At 36.5% G+C, this 23,554-nt stretch overlaps 1 protein-coding gene across 2 annotated transcripts in view; it reads left to right on the top strand.

Moving 5' to 3' along the window:
* The first annotated feature begins 2,125 nt into the window (after positions 1 to 2,125).
* Rala (Ras-like protein A) overlaps positions 2,126 to 23,554 on the top strand; it is a 75,583-nt gene continuing 54,154 nt past the window's right edge. For both annotated transcript variants that reach the window (XR_010953187.1, XM_067785473.1), the window contains exon 1: positions 2,126 to 2,626. The gene's annotated coding sequence lies outside the window, so the exon portion shown is untranslated. The remainder of the gene's footprint in view (positions 2,627 to 23,554) is intronic.

Genomic DNA, 23,554 nt, shown 5'->3' with positions numbered 1-23,554 from the left:
CCGAAAGCTGCCTACGCGGAAAGGTGTTCTATTAAGAAATACTGTGGTTCGCGAAGCCGGTGTTGGACCGGCTAAGGGTTATTTTTTATAAGCGCGCCCGAAAGCCGCTTACGCGGAAAGGTGTTCTACTCAGAAGTACTGTGGTTCGCGAAGCCGGTGTTGGACCGGCTAAGGGTTATTTTTTATAAGCGCGGCCGAAGGCCGCCTACGCGAAAAGGTGTTCTACTCAGAAATACTGCGGTTCGCGAAGCCGATGTTGGACCGGCTAAGAATTTTTTTTATAAGCGCGGCCGAAGGCTGCCTACGAGGAAAGGTGTCCTACTTAGAAATACTGTGGTTCGCGAAGCCGGTGTTGGATCGGCTAAGGGTTATTTTTTATAAGCGCGGCCGAAGGCCACTTACGCGAAAAGGTGTTCTACTCAGAAATACTGTGGTTTGCGAAGCCGGTGTTGGACCGGCTAAGGGTTATTTTTTATAAGCGTGGCCGAAGGCCACTTACGCGGAAAGGTGTTCTATTCAGAAATACTGCGGTTCGCGAAGCCGGTGTTGGACCGGCTAAGGGTTATTTTTTATAAGCGCGGCCGAAAGCCGCTTACGCGTAAAGGTGTTCTACTCAGAAGTACTGTGGTTCGCGAAGCCGGTGTTGGACCGGCTAAGGGTAATTTTTTATAAGCGCGGCCGATGGCCACCTACGCGGAAAGGTGTTCTACTCAGAAATACTGTGGTTCGCGAAGCCGGTGTTGGACCCGCTAAGGGTTATTTTTCATAAGCGGCCGAAGGCCACCTACACGGAAAGGTTTTCCGCTCAGAAATACTGTGGTTCGCGAAGCCGGTGTTTGACCGGCTAACGGTTATTTTTTATAAGCGCGGCCAAAGCCGCCTATGCGGAAAGGTGTTCTACTCAGAAATACTGCGGTTCGCGAAGCCGGTGTTGGACCGGCTAAGGGTTAGTTTTTATAAGCGCGGCCGAAGGCCACTCAGAAATACCGTGGTTCGCGAAGCCGGCTAAGGTATATTTTTTTATAAGCGCGGCCGAAAGCCGCCTACGCGGAAAGGGGCCCTACTTAGAATTTTTTTTGTCGGCACCACTGATTGCTTTTGCATGGTACCGTCTTTTTTTTTGAGTATTTATGGAGAAAAAAATTAGCAATAATCACGACGATCCATTCGTGAAATTAATTGGGCCAATTAAATATACGTACAGTGCGTAAAAATATATAGTTTCCTTTTTCTTTTTTAACTGAAAGGTGGTAAGGTAATATTTATATTTGTTGTTTTTTTTTTGTTGGTGTGGCAGCACAGCTTTGTAATGTCATCAATAAAATATACAAAAGCGCGATTGTTTTAATAAAAACATTTATATTAAGTAAAAACAATGCAAAAATGATATGTGAAATATACACAAATGCAATTTAAGTGTATCGTTGCCAATTTATATCGATATGTATGTGGATAAAAGTTTTGAAATATGTGTAAATTGTAAGGGAAAGTGCTATAGAAATTTGATAAATTTGCAAACTTTAACAACAAATAACGGTAGTAGTGCAGTTTACGGTACCCTCCCTAAAGTTGGGCCAAGATTTTCGAGTGACGTTTTAAAAGACGTGTATTAATCTCGAGAACAATAATCCGAAGGCGGAAAAGAAAAAATGTATCTCTGTCCGGAGATATTTGCAGTTGAAGTTGGCGATTTTAATGTTGTTGTTGTTGTTTTATACCCATAAAAGAAATTGTGCGTCACTGTGGCGGTAGCCAACCAGGGTAATACTATGGATCCCACCCCCGGTTTCGGAGGGACCCGGGGCTTTTTTCGGTTTTTCGTTAATATCTTTTGAACGGATAAAAAAAGTCTTGATCTAGACGTGAATACGCGTCTTTTGATACCTCACTCGAAAATTTTGGCCCAAATTTCGGTGGGTACCGTGAACGGCACTATTACCCAAATAACTTGTAAACTATAAATCTACGCACTTAAAAAAAGATTTTCTGCACGATTCTCAAATTGTCGAAAACTTTTTTCCACATCCACACCTTGCATATTTTGCTGATCTAGCATATTATATTTGACTCTTTCCAACTCTCTTGCTAACACAATTTGACTCATTCTAATTTTGATGTTTCTTGCTCATTGATTGTCAGAAATTGTTGGTGATTGGAGTTAAGTAAATTTTGCGGAATTTGAATTTTTCCTGTCGTGTTAATCATAAAATAAAGTGTAAAATTTTGTTTAAGAAATGCCTGTCTAGTTTGTTCAAATTGCGTGCGTGTCTTCTAATTGGAATTTATACCCTTTTTTCTGCGTCCTGCCATTGTTCGAACAACGAAAAAAGTTGAAAAGGGAAAAAGGGTATGGCCAATTGTGATGCATCATCGGTGTGAGTGAGAGTGAAAATCAAAAGAAATTGATGACAAAAGCAAACCCGCAAAAAGGGCGAAGCAAGAAACGGCAAGAAATTTGTGCAAAAAGAAAAATCGACACACAAACAAGTTAAAATTGCCAAAAAAGTGGTGCGAAAACAGAATTTCATTCCATGCAAAACGTTATTTTATAGTTAAAATTGTGCAAAGTTTCAGCAATTAAACACTGCTGGACACACTCAACACAACGCCACAAACCGATAACAAGGTAAATTTAACGTCTGTTACAAATGTAGAGTCATTTTTTCCTTGCTCTGATAAGATTTGCATCTATCATTGGAATTGTTATATTTTAAAAAATTAAATTGGTAATTGTCTTAAATTATGTGTGCAGCTATTACGGGATATTAATGCGTTGTTTCAAACAAGAAATATTTATGGTGAATTAGAAATAAGGCAAAGGGCGTAGTATGGCACGTCTGTCAATAACGCATTGGATTTTGTGTGGAAGGCGACAAACGCCTCTTGCGCCCATACAAGAAATTTACTTATCACAAAACAAGCAATGTCAAACATATAGAAGAATGTATCGTATGTTATGACTGCTGAATGGGAGTTGGTTGGTGATGTCCAAAATGCAAATCGGTAATTCTTTACTTTAGCTCACAACTGCTAAAGCTCCTCCTAAAATATCGGGAGAGTTGTCAAAAGGCGCGCTTTGTACCCAGGATCACGAATCCGAAAGCGAAAATTAAAAATTTTATTTTGTTTCGGAGATATTTGCAAACAAAATTGAAAATTTTCATGTGGTTGTTGTAATTTTGATGATTTTGTGGTACCCACAAGAAAAACTGCGTAAAAGTGTTTTGCGCGGATATAGTTTTGGTCTCCAAACCGGTGTTGGACCCAACCAGGGTAATTTTTTATAAGCGCGGACGAAGAAAGCCAACACAGAAGGGTGTTCTGCACAAAAATACTATGGATCCACCCCCGGTTTCGGAGCGCTCCTGGGCCATTTTTCGGTTTTTTGGAAATATCTTTTGACAGAAATAAAATTTTCAATCAAAACGCGTCTTTTGACACCTCTCTCGATATTTTTGGACGCGTATAAGCAGTGCCATGCTGTCGTACAGAATTACCCCACTCACTAATTGTTGTTGTTGTTGTTGTTGTTGTTGGTGTTGTTGTTGTAGCAGTGATTCGCCCCACCTATAAGGTGCGACCGATCACAAATTGTCATCAAAATCCTCTAACGGTAGTCACTTGTTGTTTCAACAGGGGAGGACCATAATGAAAGGGGTGTTAGAGGCGTTGTTTCCACATTACAATTCAAGAGATGGTTGGTGTCGTATGGGGACACATTGCAAGCGGGGCATACATTTTGTATGTCGGGGTTGATTCTGGATAGGTAAGAGTTTAGCCTGGTACAGTATCCAGAACGAAGTTGAGCTAGAGTGACTCGCGTTTCCCTGGGGAGTATGCGTTCCTCTTTCGCAGGGACTCGAAGAACAGTACCCAAACTCACTAATTGTCATCAGTGACCTCTAACGGGAGTCCGAAAAAACTTACAAATTCCATAGGGCAGTACCAGAGAGATAAGCGTGTTACGAGACGTTGGTTCCACATTGCAACTGAAAAGATGGTTTGTGTCTTGTGGAGACACATTACAATGTATGTTCATGACATTGAGTATGTCTGGTTTGGTTCTGGATAAGTAAGAGGTAAACCCGTTACAGTATTCAGATCGAAGTTGAGCTAGAGTGATGCCCGTCTTCCTGGGGAGGTTGCTTTTCTCAATTGCGAGCTTAGGCTATTTGTCTCTAAGAACGAGGTGCACTGCGCAATCCCTGGCATAGTGGTCCCACGCCGTTTTATGAATGTTTCTGAAGCCCTTGCTATGCTTCTCTTTTTCAAACGGCTGAGTTCCTAAGTGACGGATTTCTTCATAGTGGTTACGGTTACCACTTCTTAAGTTCCATGTCTGTTGGCATGACCAAGGTTTCTGCGCTAGTATCTTAATAGTGCTTGCCAGCGGAACGTACCGGATCTACATAGGTATACATATCTCGTAAGCGACCATCAATATCAATATTACTCGCCTAAACTTTCTGGTGTGTCTTTATCGGTGCAACAACAAACAACATTATGGTCTTTGGAAGAGCCAAAGATGGCAAAAAATGGCTATTGTGAGAAGTAAGGTTCAACGGCCTGTCAGAACGTGGATAAACGCTGAAGTCGAGATTAAGTATCGACTGACAATAATCACCACATACACTACTTAACTCGTTTTTCTTTTTTAACGGGAAGCTAAAAAGGATTATTTAATTATTCACCGTCGTCTCTAAATTTACATACTTTCTATGGAGCTATTAAAATCTCAAAAAGAAATTAAATTAGATGATTTAATAATGAATTATCAAACCAAAACTAGATGTTTTGTATTTAAAATATGTATGTTAAACAATTTTCAAACGTGCTATCCATATGTGTAGCACCTTATCAATGTTAACTTAAACTTATTTATTAAACCGAAAAATGGAAACAAATGGTGGGCTTAGGTTTGTTGTTCTCACGACAGTTTGGCGTCCAAAACGAAAACAATTTGTTGTTGTTGTTATAAAGACACTTCACGCACTTTTTTTTTTTGGTGGGGGGGGGGGGGGGGCGGGGCGTCCTTTGCCGGATATAGATCCGGTACTTTCCGTTAACAAGCCAAGCACCATTCAGGTAATAGCCCGCTCTTTTCGGGAACAATTTAATAGCTGTGTTTCTTTTTATAGGTATGTACATATACACTTAACCTATTCCGACTGCTAACCTATACACTGTGATAAACATAGGTTGTTGTTGTTGTTGTTGTAGCGATTAGTTACTCCCCGAAGGCTTTGGGGAGTGTTATCGATGTGATGGTCCTTTGTCGGATACAGATCCGATACGCTCCGGTAACACAGCACCATTAAGGTGCTGGCCCGACCATCTCGGGAACGATTTATATGGCCACATTAAACCTTCAGGCCATCCCTCCCTCCCCCCGCTCCTCATGGAACTTGGGGTCGCCAGAGCCTCGTCTGTTAGTGAAACGGGATTCGCCGCTCGAAGGTGAGGTTGACAATTGGGTTGGAGAAGCTATATATTGCGCTACACAACCCCTTGAATCCCATAAACATAGGTTCTTGTCTCCGCTATTAATCACAACCTGTTTTGTTGCAAGTTATTTAACCACTGCCGAGAGTCTTCAGTAATTGCATTCTAAACATTATCTAAATGATGATTCGCGTTTTTCTTACCCCCTAAAGTAGATTATGCTTCGGTCAGCCCCTTGAACCCAGGCGATTCCGGATTACGTTACCACCACAACACTGCCGCCTGCTGTTGACATGTGCCGTTACTAAATACAGCAAACAACGTCTTTGACTCTAAAATTACTTTTTATATCCCTCCGAAGTAGAGATAAACGCCGCCGATTTTAGCCGTTTTTCGCACACCGGCGCGTTACTCTATTTTCTACTCGTTTATGATTGTTTAGGCCATTTATTGTTCATGTCGAAAATTGGTCGGATATGTCGAAAGTGGTATCAACCGATGCGTATCACTGCCAGTTATAAGAAACTAATTGCGAAATTTAACTCTAACTGTTCATAAGTTATTAAAAAAACAGGCGCTTCCGATGCAGCTTAACACGGACTTTGCATCACCCTATAACCACTAAGTTATGAAAACAAAATACTAAAAGAATAGTTTTATAACAAATTTATATGCTCAATTTGCTTATTTTTTTCAAAAAATTAATAATGAAATCATTGCAAATAAAATGACTCAAGGCGAAAATGTTTTCAAATTGTCCTCAAGTTGTTAAAAAAGCAAATTTCCCAAAAAAGGTGCCGATTTAAAAAAAATTTACATTGCGATTGACTGAAGGAATAGCGAAATCAGTCATGCAAAATCCTTTAGTAGGTTCTAGAGGCATAAACACTCCTTTGAAATGATTCTTACATTCAAACATCTGTTGTTTATTTGCGAAACTATACAATAGCGTCTCAAATGTTAATTTTGATTTTCACACTTCATCCTTCAACATCCAAGTCTTCCGGTTTGACATTTCCTAGAGTTGGCGGCCCTATCCAAAACTAGTCCTTTGGGTGAATCACATTGTTTATAGCCTACCAACCAAGTGTAACACGTTGGCTGCCAAAGCCATTTTCGAATTTTGATCGTTCAGTGGCAATGTCATTTAACAATTTTGGTCACCTGAGGCCAACAACTTATTTTTGTTCCTTTTTGTTTCTTAGTGCCTAAAAATAAATTTTGACTACTCGCGACTTTATTTTGGTACCTAATTTTGCAGTTATAACGGTTTCTTGTGTCGCACATTTTCATGCGACATGGCCTGGGAGAACATAAAACATGTTGTGGGACCACGTCGCACGAAAATGTGCGACACAAAAAAACCGTTATAACTGCAAAACTAGGGACCAAAATAAAGTCGGGAGTAGTAAAAACTTATTTTTAGGCACTAAGAAACAAAAAAGAACAAAAATAATAAAAATAAATAAAAATAGACACCCTTTTGGGCCAACAAAAAGAATTGTCCAGCTGAAGTTATGAAAGCTAATATGAAAAGAGGCGAGATGGTAGCCCGTGAGGAGGAAAATGGAGTGGTTGTGTTAAATTGGAACGTACCAAAGATGTTAGGATTCTTTCGACGAAACACTCCACTGTAATGGTAGCCACGCCGAGCCATCCAAATGTGGACAGTAATGAACCATCCACTAGTACCAACAATCCACCAGGAAGCGAAGGCAACGAGCTATTGAAAACCCCTTGCTGTTATTAATTACAATAAAGCCAAATTAGGTGTTGATATATTCGATCAAATTACCTCTTACGCCACCACTCTCAGAAGAGGTGTTAAGTGGTAGCGCAAAGTGACTTTTGAACTGTTACTTGGAATGTCTGTCGTAAATGCCTTTATAATATATAAAAAGGCGACAAACAAAAAAATTTCAATAACCAAGTTTCGGCAGGAGATTTCAAATGCTTTGTTGGACTTCATGTCTCCAGAACCCATAACAAAAGGAAAACTTTTTATAAAAAAAATTTTAATTTCCAACTTTTTTATTACCCAAAAAAATACCATTAAAAATACACAGCGGCTTTGGGAAATACACCAAACTGTTCACCACAGGCCAGAGAATCCAAATTTCATGTAAAATTCCATATTAAAATGTACGAAGATGTGCGACGTGGCTCAGGGTAACATTTAGGTGTCGCACGAAAATGTGCGACGTGGCCTCAGGGTAACATCTGGGTGTCGCACGAAAACGTGCAGCCAACGTGTTAAATATAACCTACGCGTTACTGCTCCTTTTACAAATGTGAATACGTAGGCACATATATTTACGAGGTAAGGCTTTGTCCTTCGCAAGAACACTCAAAGTGGTGAAGTAAAAGCTTTCCCAAGACAGTCGAACTAATGACCGTGTGTGCTACTAACCTAACGTAGTGGACAGTCGACCTAGTCTAAAAACTAAACTTGCGCGGTCATCCATAATGAGCTCTTATATCATAATGCCAGAAAACAGCAGTTAACATCTTTCAACTTAAAATCTGTCGACTTTCATTGTAGCCACGCCGAGCCATCCAAATGTGGACAGTAATGAACCATCCACTAGTACCAACAATCCACCAGGAAGCGAAGGCAACGAGCTATTGAAAACCCCTTGCTGTTATTAATTACAATAAAGCCAAATTAGGTGTTGATATATTCGATCAAATTACCTCCTACGCCACCACTCTCAGAAGAGGTGTTAACTGGTAGCGCAAAGTGACTTTTGAACTGTTACTTGGAATGTCTGTCGTAAATGCCTTTATAATATATAAAAAGGCGACAAACAAAAAAATTTCAATAACCAAGTTTCGGCAGGAGATTTCAAATGCTTTGTTGGACTTCATGTCTCCAGAACCCATAACAAAAGGAAAACTTTTTATAAAAAAAAATTTTAATTTCCAACTTTTTTATTACCCAAAAAAATACCATTAAAAATACACAGCGGCTTTGGGAAATACACCAAACTGTTCACCACAGGCCAGAGAATCCAAATTCCATGTAAAATTCCATATTAAAATGTACGAAGATGTGCGACGTGGCTCAGGGTAACATTTAGGTGTCGCACGAAAATGTGCGACGTGGCCTCAGGGTAACATCTGGGTGTCGCACGAAAACGTGCAGCCAACGTGTTAAATATAACCTACGCGTTACTGCTCCTTTTACAAATGTGAATACGTAGGCACATATATTTACCAGGTAAGGCTTTGTCCTTCGCAAGAACACTCAAAGTGGTGAAGTAAAAGCTTTCCCAAGACAGTCGAACTAATGACCGTGTGTGCTACTAACCTAACGTAGTGGACAGTCGACCTAGTCTAAAAACTAAACTTGCGCGGTCATCCATAATGAGCTCTTATATCATAAGGCCAGAAAACAGCAGTTAACATCTTTCAACTTAAAATCTGTCGACTTTCATTCTAAAATATCGTTTTGATTTAACGAAGACTATTGAAATCAATGTTGTGAACACAATCGTCTGCAAAATTTGGTCTACATTTTAAAAATTTTATCCAGGGTCCTTGTAAAATTTTAATTATGTAGAAGCGCCGAGGATTATACGATTTTCACGCATGAGTTACGCAATGACATCCACTTAGACTGCTTATAATTTCGAGGACGGCATCCTTGGCCGAATAGTCACTTCCTAACGTTTCAAGGTGTTTCTCTGGTGTAGCTCGACAGCATAGCGCGACAAAAACATCCGTTAGAAAGTCTTCAGAGCTACACCTAGAGCTTCTAGGAAAGTGAAGTCGACGAAGGTATGAGTTCGAAGTAGCAGTATTATAGCTTCTGTGCTGGCATATGGTGTGAGGGTCAGGGGGCGTGGTAGCGACCGGTGGGCGGGATTGCTACTGTTCGCACATCGGGAAGTGTTGCTCTTTTTTAGAACTGAAATTGATCAACAGAACATTTTCTACAAGGGTCTGAAAAGTTACAATGATCTGCCTATGGATATAAAAAGTTGCAACCAAATAACAGTATTTAAAACAAAATTATATGAATATTGTAAAACCTTAGCTATAAGATAAAAAACTGTAATATTTTCAAATTTACGAATTAGGCTTCTGGCCGTAATAAATAAATAATCTAATCTAATCTAATCTTAAAAACAGCCGAAAAAACTGGAGGCATGTGCCACGAGAGTTATGAGTATTAATATACCATTAATAGCAACCGTAAGTCGCCTTTATGCGTGACCGCCAAGAAGCCACAAATGATTTAAAGAAATTGTGTTCGCGACGATTATTAGGAGTTATCCCTAGGTGAAACTACGCTTTGCACGAGATATACAAACAAAAGTGTGACCATTTTATATATCTATTATATTTCTTTTCAGCAGACGCAGCAGTACCAAATCCAAATACCGGGGTTAGGTTCGAAGCGTCCCTAGAGTAAGTGAACGAGGAACAATCCCTCCGAAAGAGCTACTCCTGAAAGTTTTTGAACGATCTGCGAGTTTTTGAGGCAAAACCCCCGGATGTTTCCGAAATGGCCAAAATGTTGATTTCCTTAAATACATACAAATAAAACCTTTCCTAAATATTATTTTCAAAATAGAAAAATCAAGCTTTTTAAAGTAAGAACACCGGCGTACACCGGCCGGCACACAAAAACAACTAAACAAAACAAATCTAAAAAATACTCACTGCATAAACAAAAGGTTAAAAAAAATTTCATTAAATTAAAACCAAAAATTGAAAAAGTTAATTGATATCACAAAAAAAAAAAAAATTCTTAACCCAAAAATGCTTGAAAGCAAAGAGTTTTAAGATAAAAGAAAAAAAATACCAAAATCAGTTCACTTATGAAATAATTTATTTCAAAATTGAATATTAATTGTTGGTGTTATGAAGATAAAAGAAATGTTTTAATTATTTTGTAACTGTTAGTAATTGAATAACAATTATTGTCAACAGGTTCTGAGCTTATTTAATCTTAGAAAAGTATTAAGTGAAATGTCATCTCTCACTAAATAAAAAAAAAAATTGTAAAAAAAACAATGAAATAAAAAAAAATAACAATTAATAAAATAATAAAAAAATAAATAAATAAATATAAACAAAAAACCGTATAAAAACGAAAATATCACAAACAACACACATATATATCACATATATAAACGGCGGCGCGTTTTATTGTGGCATGTCATTTGAGAATTTTGTTACCATAGCGATAATTGAGTTTGTTAGTGTGGCGTCAAGCGATAAATATTTGGCCTTAGGCACCCCCTTTTTTGTTCTAAATATAATATTTGCTCTATAGCTTCTCTATGTTAATTGATAGCTGCAAATTAACGGGTATTCGGTTATACCGGTATAACGGTTTCAAAGTCAGAGTGCATATCGCAGTACATTCTTGTATTCATACATACATACATTCATATACATATGGGGTATTCCATCCCATTTCGATCAATTTTGAACCCGACCCCTTTAGAATTGGCTGACAGTTTTTCTTACGAAGGACGTTTTTCAGAATTTTTTCAAATTTTTTCATCCAACTCAAAAAAAGTTATGAATTTAAAAAAAACACCGTTTTTGTTTTCAAAATGCTATAACTTTTTCAAAAATTTACCGTTTGGGATCTTTTTTTTTTAAATTTGCTTTCAATGTACTTTTCGGAAAAAATACAAAAAAATTTTTAAAGTTTTTTTTTTATTTTTTCAGTTTTTCGAGTTTTTTCGAATTTCGCCATTTTTTTTTTCTCATAAAGAACTTCAATCAATTCTGCAATCATACCCACTAATCCCGGAGTGGGCCGATTTTTTTAAATATTTTTTTTTTATTTAATTGAAAAAAAAATTTTCAAAAATAATATTATTTTTTATCAATTTTATTTATATAACAAAAAAATGTAAGAAAATGATTTTTAAGTATTCTTTTCTTTATATATTATGGTAATCTACGATTAAAATGACTCCCTTTCGCTGTCAGTCATTAATCCTGGTTAATTAAATCGTAGATTACCATAATATATAAAGAAAAGAATACTTAAAAATCAATTTCTTACATTTTTTCGTTATATAAATAAAATTTATAAAAAAAATTTTTTATTTTTGAAAATTTTTTTTTCAATTAAATAAAAAAAATTATAAAAAAAATCGGCCCACTCCGGGATTAGAGGGGATGATTGCAGAATTGATTGAAGTTTTTTATGAGAAAAAAATGGCGAAATTCGAAAAATCTCGAAAAACTGAAAAATTAAAAAAAAAAATTTAACAATTTTTTTGTATTTTTTCCGAAACGTACATTTAAAAACAAATTTAAAAAAAAGGATCCCAAACGGTCAATTTTTGAAAAAGTTATAGCATTTTGAAAACAAAAACGGTGTTTTTTTTAAAATTCATAACTTTTTTTGAGTTGGATGAAAAAATTCTGAAAAACGTCTTTCGTAAGCTAGAAAAAGAAGAACAACTTTCAGCCAATTCTAAAGGGGTCGGGTTCAAAATTGGTCGAAATGGGATGGAATACCCCATATATAGTACATAAACACATCGCTTGTTTTATTGTAAACAGATGTAATTTAAAATTTTAACTTGTCGGGAAAAACGCAAATAAAGTTTCATTTGTTCATGCAGCTTCATTAAAAAAATTAAATTCAAGGACCTCTGCCCGGTCATCTTTGCCCCTGGAAGTATTCTAAGCATGCGAACATAGTCTCACCAATCAATGCCCGTGTGTTATCTTAAAAAATCTCCATATTCCAAGTGCACACTTTGGGAATACGCTTCGAATTTTTATTTAGATGATTTTGGGCAAGATTACTTTATATTGTAAATCGTGATATCTCCATTTTCTAAATGGTATTCATAGGTAGTTTCTGAGATCGGAACAACAATTTTCAATTTAAGTTATTGCGCTATTTGTTGGGACTTCATGGTTTAGCTAATTGGACCTACTAAAAAACAATTTTTAATAAATTGGATGATGCAACTATTTTAAGATGACATTTGCTTTGCTGCTGGTTTTACTAAAGAAGTCTGTTGTTTTAACTTAAAATTTAGTTTTATCAACCAACACTCTCTCAACCACCGAATTTTGTCAATTAAAGATGAAAAGATCTGTTACTGCTCTTTCAACAAGTGAATGCAGTTATTTTAGCAAAAAATTAAAACAAGTTCAAATTTAACTCGTAATATGCGTAAGCGATAACAGCGGTTATTTCCAGACCGCAATAAAAGCGCTAGCGTCACTTTGCGGGAAGCGAGCTAAACATTTACTTATTCCTTGCCACGTTGAAGTCTACTGTGAAGGCTTTATTTAAAAAAGTGAGAAAATGCCCTATAAACTAATTACAAATGAAATGATATTTTAAATACAAATGCCTCATGGTAATAAGATGCTCTTAGCACCCAAACTAAGCTACTAAGCTGCTCGTTCTATGTACTATGTATTTAAGCGCGTGAATTTTATTACTCAATTTTGATGTTTGCAGCTTTTTAGTATTATACTTGGCAGTGCAACTAACCAGATATTGTGCAATATTTGTGTATGCACATTGGTACACCTGTGAGTAAAAAAATAGCAGGAAAAAATTATTAAAAATATTATTTTTTATTTTCGGTTATTAACAAAACCTTTAATTGTATAACGAAATCTATGTAAACCAATTTCCAAAACATTTTCGGAAAAATTGAAGAATTATTTGAAAATCTTTTATTTCAAAATTTTTGTTTAAGGAAAACTTTGGTTTCAAAATCGCGCATTGTTGTGTTGTTCTATATAAAAACCAAAATAGTGTGATTTTGATCTTCAAAAAGTGCTGAAAATATATATATAATTTAAATTACAATAATAATAAAAAATTGGATGTTGCTTCTACCGGAACTTGAACCCAGGACGTTGTATGTGAAAAGTGGATAATGTTACCACCACACCACTACCGCTTGTTCACATCTGCCATTACCCAATACAACCAGCAACAGTGTTTACTACAAAATTAGTTTTAATATAACTCCGAAAAGTGTTACCACAGCACTTTATTTTTTTGTTTGAATTGGTTCCGAGTCCTTTTAGTTTACAAAGTACAAGCTTGAAGTCCTTGAAAGTCGCATCATTTTTGACATATAAAAAAAAAAAAGAATCTAAACATTTTTTAATAATTTTTTTTCAATTATTGCAGATTTTGAGAAGTTTTAACTTATAGTGCATACAAAAAAAATTCCCAAAATTCTTAATAAAAATTGAGAAATTTCAAACGTATTGTAAGGAAATTCCGCTTATTGGAAACCTTCTGCTAAGGTTCGAATCGCTAAACTGTCTAATAAATCACTCCAATGTTCAGTTTTGCCAACTAGTCTTTATTTAGATTACTTTGAGAGTACTTCACAATTATACTTTATTTCACAACTAATAGCGTGTTTAAATCAAACTGATTACTGACTACTCAGCTTGCGCTGCTTTTATACCCTCCGTTGCTTCATTCGCATATTTCTACTAAAGTCTAGGCGTTTCACCTTCTAGAACTGCTGTATCTCCTGCTTGGTAATTGAGCTACATAAATGCGTGTGCATGTGTGAGTAACAACTTCGGCTGATGACTACATCTGTGTGTGAGTTATCTCTTCGTTAGTCTAAAATATCAAAATTATTTTAAAATATAACAAAGTAGTTTGAAAATCTAAAAATAGGAACTGGTAGCTACTTCTTTTTAAAACAAAACCAAAAAGTTTACATCAAAAAGTTTACACTTACTGTTGAAAATAAAAAAAATCATTTATCAAAAGTGCTGCAAGACTTTTTTCCCAACATTTTGTTATAAATAAAAGTGATGATATATTTCATTGTACAGATTTGACAGCTTAATGAGTAGAGCGCATGACTGTAATCCAACGCAATTTGGCTCGGAACCAGGCAGCACAATTAACATTTTTTAATTACAAGTGAAGATTTCTCTGGTTTAATTTTTAACCAAGTTCTGCTTTTGAATTTTGCTTTTTTTTCACTCGCAGGTGTATGTTGTGCACACATATTAAGATCAAATATTTTTTTGTTTTTACATTTTTGCTCCCAAAGTCGTCAGCTTGCCTTTCATGCGCTATCTGTCTAACCAGCTCTTGGCGTCTGACTGCATTGCGTTGCTGCTGGAAAACTCACAACTTCCGCAAAGATTAAGTTCAGTAAACCGCACAAGACAGGCATATGTGCGTGTGTATGTAAGTGCATTTTCGTATATGCTTATGTTGATGTGCTTCAAGCGACTTGGGGCAGTTTGGACAGGGTTGAATTGTGAATACCGTGTATAAAGACAGCTATCGACAAAAATATAGCTACACAACTGCCTTATACTAGTTCCCAGCGGGTTTTGGGGTTAGAATATACCCGAGGTAGGCATGCCTGTCGTAAGAGGCGACTAAAATGCGAGATTCAAGGGGTTGTGTAGCGCAACCCTTTCAGGTTGCCAGCGCTATATATAGCTTCTCCAAACCCAATTGTCAACGTCGCCTATCCGTGGCGAATCCCTTTTCATTAACAGCCGAGGCTATGGCGACCCCGAACTCCTCATGGATCTAGGGGGTTGGAGAGCGGGATGGCCTAGAACGTGGCATGTGGTCATAACAAATCGTTCCCGAGATGGTCGGGCTTGGTACCGGAACGTACCGGATCTGCATCCGGCAAAGGACCATCCACATCGATAACACTCCACAAGGCCTACGGGGAGTATCCATATCGCTATAACAACAACAACAACAACTAGCCGTGTTTTGTTTTACACGTACATACATACGTCTACGTTTGCGCGTTTGCGCGTAAAACACTTATCCTCACTTCTATAATTAGATAATGCTTAGGCGACCCATCTAACGGCAACTAGCTACAGAACATGTTGTTCCGAAAAGCGGAGACACAAACCTCTGTTGGCCATAGTGTATAAGCTATAGCTGAATCGGTTGCGGACACATAGATGTATTTCAGGTGCATCTGAGTATAATGCGTATTGAAATTTAGGATTACTAATTTTCTGCGCAGCAATTTCAGAAGAGTAGATAAAGTTTAACGCTTAGCAGTCCACATAAAGTTTCAGCGTAAACGTATATAGATGTAAAAAAAACACAGCTACTATATAAAAAAGCTTACTTTGTTAGAAAAACTTATAGAAGGTACGATTTAGCTCTCGAATCGAATATTCAGAAAAATATTGACTTTCAAATCATTTTAAAAATTTTCCTAGACTTCTTGTTTTTTAGTATATCTCCCAAAGTTTTTTTACTATGACCTGTTCTAATTTTTTCCCCACCACTGTATGCGAATATACAATCGGTTGTAGGTATAAATTATTTTGCTCGTTTTATCATTCATATTTCTGCACCTTATTTTATGCTGCATTCGCGTCGTTCTGACTGTCTGCAACAATTGGCGCTGCTCTACTCAGCTCCATTTGTGACTCGAGTGCGTCTCTAAAGAATTTGCTTGCACTAGTTAATACTTTATGCGAAGTTGGGAAACATACATCTTAAATACTAAATCAGAGAATGTGTGCATGTAGAAGTTTCATTCGTTGAAAATGTTCTAATGATATATTGTTTTGTACTATCAATTTTTGTTGTTATATCGGCCTACTGATTTTAAAATCGCGGGTTCGAATCGAGCTCAAGGCCTAACAATAATTTTTTATCATTATTATTGTTATGATAAATTTTTTCTTAATTGAAAAAATTTTTAAATTAGAATAGAAGAAAGAAAAAATTTTAGACAACTGCCAAAGCTCGTTGTATAGATCCATTTCGGGAACTGCTAAATTCCTTCATCGGCAACGTTTAGGCGCCGCTGCTATAACCATTCAGCCACCACAGCGGTTTTTTGTTTGTCTTCATTAATCCTTCTTCTATTCTGGTTCGTGCCAATTGATATTCACAACACTGCGACATCTGTTGCAGAATAGCTGTGAAAATTGGACTTGTTTGTTGGCAATGCTGCCATAGTGTCATATTTTATTGACACTTTTTCCCCGTGCTCTGGGATGTATTAACAATTTTTGTTGTTATATCGGCCTACTGATTTTAAAATCGCGGGTTCGAATCGAGCTCAAGGCCTAACAATAATTTTTTATCATTATTATTGTTATGATAAATTTTTTCTTAATTGAAAAAATTTTTAAATTAGAATAGAAGAAAGAAAAAATTTTAGACAACTGCCAAAGCTCGTTGTATAGATCCATTTCGGGAACTGCTAAATTCCTTCATCGGCAACGTTTAGGCGCCGCTGCTATAACCATTCAGCCACCACAGCGGTTTTTTGTTTGTCTTCATTAATCCTTCTTCTATTCTGGTTCGTGCCAATTGATATTCACAACACTGCGACATCTGTTGCAGAATAGCTGTGAAAATTGGACTTGTTTGTTGGCAATGCTGCCATAGTGTCATATTTTATTGACACTTTTTCCCCGTGCTCTGGGATGTATTAACAATTTTTGTTGTTATATCGGCCTACTGATTTTAAAATCGCGGGTTCGAATCGAGCTCAAGGCCTAACAATAATTTTTTATCATTATTGTTATGATAAATTTTTTCTTAATTGAAAAAATTTTTAAATTAGAATAGAAGAAAGAAAAAATTTTAGACAACTGCCAAAGCTCGTTGTATAGATCCATTTCGGGAACTGCTAAATTCCTTCATCGGCAACGTTTAGGCGCCGCTGCTATAACCATTCAGCCACCACAGCGGTTTTTTGTTTGTCTTCATTAATCCATCTTCTATTCTGGTTCGTGCCAATTGATATTCACAACACTGCGACATCTGTTGCAGAATAGCTGTGAAAATTGGACTTGTTTGTTGGCAATGCTGCCATAGTGTCATATTTTATTGACACTTTTTCCCCGTGCTCTGGGATGTATTAACAATTTTTGTTGTTATATCGGCCTACTGATTTTAAAATCGCGGGTTCGAATCGAGCTCAAGGCCTAACAATAATTTTTTATCATTATTATTGTTATGATAAATTTTTTCTTAATTGAAAAAATTTTTAAATTAGAATAGAAGAAAGAAAAAATTTTAGACAACTGCCAAAGCTCGTTGTATAGATCCATTTCGGGAACTGCTAAATTCCTTCATCGGCAACGTTTAGGCGCCGCTGCTATAACCATTCAGCCACCACAGCGGTTTTTTGTTTGTCTTCATTAATCCTTCTTCTATTCTGGTTCGTGCCAATTGATATTCACAACACTGCGACATCTGTTGCAGAATAGCTGTGAAAATTGGACTTGTTTGTTGGCAATGCTGCCATAGTGTCATATTTTATTGACACTTTTTCCCCGTGCTCTGGGATGTATTAACAATTTTTGTTGTTATATCGGCCTACTGATTTTAAAATCGCGGGTTCGAATCGAGCTCAAGGCCTAACAATAATTTTTTATCATTATTATTGTTATGATAAATTTTTTCTTAATTGAAAAAATTTTTAAATTAGAATAGAAGAAAGAAAAAATTTTAGACAACTGCCAAAGCTCGTTGTATAGATCCATTTCGGGAACTGCTAAATTCCTTCATCGGCAACGTTTAGGCGCCGCTGCTATAACCATTCAGCCACCACAGCGGTTTTTTGTTTGTCTTCATTAATCCTTCTTCTATTCTGGTTCGTGCCAATTGATATTCACAACACTGCGACATCTGTTGCAGAATAGCTGTGAAAATTGGACTTGTTTGTTGGCAATGCTGCCATAGTGTCATATTTTATTGACACTTTTTCCCCGTGCTCTGGGATGTATTAACAATTTTTGTTGTTATATCGGCCTACTGATTTTAAAATCGCGGGTTCGAATCGAGCTCAAGGCCTAACAATAATTTTTTATCATTATTATTGTTATGATAAATTTTTTCTTAATTGAAAAAATTTTTAAATTAGAATAGAAGAAAGAAAAAATTTTAGACAACTGCCAAAGCTCGTTGTATAGATCCATTTCGGGAACTGCTAAATTCCTTCATCGGCAACGTTTAGGCGCCGCTGCTATAACCATTCAGCCACCACAGCGGTTTTTTGTTTGTCTTCATTAATCCTTCTTCTATTCTGGTTCGTGCCAATTGATATTCACAACACTGCGACATCTGTTGCAGAATAGCTGTGAAAATTGGACTTGTTTGTTGGCAATGCTGCCATAGTGTCATATTTTATTGACACTTTTTCCCCGTGCTCTGGGATGTATTAACAATTTTTGTTGTTATATCGGCCTACTGATTTTAAAATCGCGGGTTCGAATCGAGCTCAAGGCCTAACAATAATTTTTTTATCATTATTATTGTTATGATAAATTTTTTCTTAATTGAAAAAAATTTTTTTTTTTTTTTAAATTAGAATAGAAGAAAGAAAAAATTTTAGACAACTGCCAAAGCTCGTTGTATAGATCCATTTCGGGAACTGCTAAATTCCTTCATCGGCAACGCTTAGGCGCCGCTGCTATAACCATTCAGCCACCACAGCGGTTTTTTGTTTGTCTTCATTAATCCTTCTTCTATTCTGGTTCGTGCCAATTGATATTCACAACACTGCGACATCTGTTGCAGAATAGCTGTGAAAATTGGACTTGTTTGTTGGCAATGCTGCCATAGTGTCATATTTTATTGACACTTTTTCCCCGTGCTCTGGGATGTATTAACAATTTTTTGTTGTTATATCGGCCTCTTCTATTCTAATTTAAAAATTTTTTCAATTAAGAAAAAATTTATCATAACAATAATAATGATAAAAAATTATTGTTAGGCCTTGAGCTCGATTCGAACCCGCGATTTTAAAATCAGTAGGCCGATATAACAACAAAAATTGTTAATACATCCCAGAGCACGGGGAAAAAGTGTCAATAAAATATGACACTATGGCAGCATTGCCAACAAACAAGTCCAATTTTCACAGCTATTCTGCAACAGATGTCGCAGTGTTGTGAATATCAATTGGCACGAACCAGAATAGAAGAAGGATTAATGAAGACAAACAAAAAACCGCTGTGGTGGCTGAATGGTTATAGCAGCGGCGCCTAAACGTTGCCGATGAAGGAATTTAGCAGTTCCCGAAATGGATCTATACAACGAGCTTTGGCAGTTGTCTAAAATTTTTTCTTTCTTCTATTCTAATTTAAAAATTTTTTCAATTAAGAAAAAATTTATCATAACAATAATAATGATAAAAAATTATTGTTAGGCCTTGAGCTCGATTCGAACCCGCGATTTTAAAATCAGTAGGCCGATATAACAACAAAAATTGTTAATACATCCCAGAGCACGGGGAAAAAGTGTCAATAAAATATGACACTATGGCAGCATTGCCAACAAACAAGTCCAATTTTCACAGCTATTCTGCAACAGATGTCGCAGTGTTGTGAATATCAATTGGCACGAACCAGAATAGAAGAAGGATTAATGAAGACAAACAAAAAACCGCTGTGGTGGCTGAATGGTTATAGCAGCGGCGCCTAAACGTTGCCGATGAAGGAATTTAGCAGTTCCCGAAATGGATCTATACAACGAGCTTTGGCAGTTGTCTAAAATTTTTTCTTTCTTCTATTCTAATTTAAAAATTTTTTCAATTAAGAAAAAATTTATCATAACAATAATAATGATAAAAAATTATTGTTAGGCCTTGAGCTCGATTCGAACCCGCGATTTTAAAATCAGTAGGCCGATATAACAACAAAAATTGTTAATACATCCCAGAGCACGGGGAAAAAGTGTCAATAAAATATGACACTATGGCAGCATTGCCAACAAACAAGTCCAATTTTCACAGCTATTCTGCAACAGATGTCGCAGTGTTGTGAATATCAATTATCACGAACCAGAATAGAAGAAGGATTAATGAAGACAAACAAAAAACCGCTGTGGTGGCTGAATGGTTATAGCAGCGGCGCCTAAACGTTGCCGATGAAGGAATTTAGCAGTTCCCGAAATGGATCTATACAACGAGCTTTGGCAGTTGTCTAAAATTTTTTCTTTCTTCTATTCTAATTTAAAAATTTTTTCAATTAAGAAAAAATTTATCATAACAATAATAATGATAAAAAATTATTGTTAGGCCTTGAGCTCGATTCGAACCCGCGATTTTAAAATCAGTAGGCCGATATAACAACAAAAATTGTTAATACATCCCAGAGCACGGGGAAAAAGTGTCAATAAAATATGACACTATGGCAGCATTGCCAACAAACAAGTCCAATTTTCACAGCTATTCTGCAACAGATGTCGCAGTGTTGTGAATATCAATTGGCACGAACCAGAATAGAAGAAGGATTAATGAAGACAAACAAAAAACCGCTGTGGTGGCTGAATGGTTATAGCAGCGGCGCCTAAACGTTGCCGATGAAGGAATTTAGCAGTTCCCGAAATGGATCTATACAACGAGCTTTGGCAGTTGTCTAAAATTTTTTCTTTCTTCTATTCTAATTTAAAAATTTTTTCAATTAAGAAAAAATTTATCATAACAATAATAATGATAAAAAATTATTGTTAGGCCTTGAGCTCGATTCGAACCCGCGATTTTAAAATCAGTAGGCCGATATAACAACAAAAATTGTTAATACATCCCAGAGCACGGGGAAAAAGTGTCAATAAAATATGACACTATGGCAGCATTGCCAACAAACAAGTCCAATTTTCACAGCTATTCTGCAACAGATGTCGCAGTGTTGTGAATATCAATTGGCACGAACCAGAATAGAAGAAGGATTAATGAAGACAAACAAAAAACCGCTGTGGTGGCTGAATGGTTATAGCAGCGGCGCCTAAACGTTGCCGATGAAGGAATTTAGCAGTTCCCGAAATGGATCTATACAACGAGCTTTGGCAGTTGTCTAAAATTTTTTCTTTCTTCTATTCTAATTTAAAAATTTTTTCAATTAAGAAAAAATTTATCATAACAATAATAATGATAAAAAATTATTGTTAGGCCTTGAGCTCGATTCGAACCCGCGATTTTAAAATCAGTAGGCCGATATAACAACAAAAATTGTTAATACATCCCAGAGCACGGGGAAAAAGTGTCAATAAAATATGACACTATGGCAGCATTGCCAACAAACAAGTCCAATTTTCACAGCTATTCTGCAACAGATGTCGCAGTGTTGTGAATATCAATTGGCACGAACCAGAATAGAAGAAGGATTAATGAAGACAAACAAAAAACCGCTGTGGTGGCTGAATGGTTATAGCAGCGGCGCCTAAACGTTGCCGATGAAGGAATTTAGCAGTTCCCGAAATGGATCTATACAACGAGCTTTGGCAGTTGTCTAAAAAAATTTTTTCTTTCTTCTATTCTAATTTAAAAATTTTTTCAATTAAGAAAAAATTTATCATAACAATAATAATGATAAAAAATTATTGTTAGGCCTTGAGCTCGATTCGAACCCGCGGTTTTGTACTATTTCTTGAATGCATAGAGGGTGTCTTAAAAAGCATACGATCCGTGATCGAATACCGTTTTTTAAATCACAATAGCTCCGAAATGCTATATCGGATTAATGAAATATGTTAACTGTGTGAATATCGAAGCTTATTTTTTGGCGGCTATTTACTTACTAAATAGGTGCTTAACCGATTAAACGGTAATGACCGTCCAACAAGGAGCGCCAGTCACTTCTTCGCTTTGCCAATTAGTCACACGAAGGGATTTTAAATCGTTTTCCACCTGGTTCTTCCAGCGGAGTGGGCCGCCCTTTTCCTCTGCTTCCATAGGCGGGTTCCGATAGAAACACAATCTTAGCCGGAGCGTCATCTTTCATTCGTATAACATGGACTAGCCAGCGTAGCCGCTGCGTTTTGATTTGTTGGACTATGTTCATGTCTGCTTATAGCTCGTACAGCCCATCACCAAATATTTTTCAGTACTCACCCGCGCCAACATGTAGGGGTCCGTAAATAATTCGAAGAACTTTTCTTTCGAACACTCCCAGAGCCGCTTTATCTGATGTTGTCATGGTCCATGCTTCTGCACCAAATAACACGACGGGTACGATAAGTGGCTTGTAGAGCATGATTTTCGTTTGCCGAGAGAGGACTTTACACTCAGAGAAAAAATCGTTCTAAAACGAACGAAACAAGTTCAAAATTAAGAACATTCCTTGACAAAAGTATTAATAAATAATTTTTTTGTCATTAATAAAATATGTTAATAACAAGAAAAAAAAAAATTATTAAAATTCCAAAAGATTAGAAAAAACGCATAATATGCATTTTTTAATATATTTCTCTTATATTTAGAACATTTCATAACAATAATTACCTGTACATATGTGAATGGAACTCAACGAAAAATAAGAGTTAAAAAATAGAATATAAACAAATTGTTTTAAAAACTTCAGAGTTTGACGGTGATCGAACCCGCGCCACACGATCGCAACCGGAACATCATAGCCGCTGGGCCGCTACAACTGCTTGATAGCTTGTGCCAAATGTTGTATTCAACATTGTAGTACACACGAATTATATCTTTTCTTTTTTCTTGAACTTAATTTAAGAAAAATTTAAGAACATTGTTCTCATTAATAGAACATTTGTTCATATTTTAAGACCAGCCGTTCTCTTTTCAAGAAAATGTTTGTCAGTTCAAGAACAAGGTTGTTGTTGTTTTGAGAGCATATCGTTCGTTTTTCAAGAAAAAAAAAGTAAGAACATGATAGTTTGAATTGAGTCCGGTGGTGCTGGATTTTAGAACGGCGTTTTTCTCTGAGTGTACTTTTCAATTGCCTACCTAGCCCAAAGTAGCATTTATTGGCAAGAGTGATTCTTCGCTGGAAATCAGAGCTTATGTTGTTGTTAGTGTTAATGCTGGTTCCCAAATAAACGAAGTCTTTTACTATTTCGAAATTATGGCTGCCACCCAGTAGCGTGGTTACCAAGGCGCTATTTACTTACATGTTTTAAACCCAGCTCGAAAGAGAGACACCCTTTATCAGACATTTCTGTTTTACTTTAGTTGCTTTTTCTAAGAGTTCTTGTCGCTACGGAAATAGTGGTTGGCACTCTACTTTGTGTCTTAAGTAAATTCTTGTAGCAGCAAGTTGAGCTTAAAAAGGGGGAAAGTGAATAACCTTTCTGTGTTTTTATTATTTATTTAAATGCTGACATGTCATATTCATATGCAATGGGTATACCGTTATACATAGTATATAGCCA

Source organism: Eurosta solidaginis, chromosome 4 (genome assembly GCF_040869045.1).
Source record: "Eurosta solidaginis isolate ZX-2024a chromosome 4, ASM4086904v1, whole genome shotgun sequence".
Classification (NCBI taxonomy): domain Eukaryota; kingdom Metazoa; phylum Arthropoda; class Insecta; order Diptera; family Tephritidae; genus Eurosta; species Eurosta solidaginis.
The sequence above is the reverse complement of the archived record's forward strand: the minus strand, read 5'-3'. Positions and strand labels throughout refer to the sequence as shown.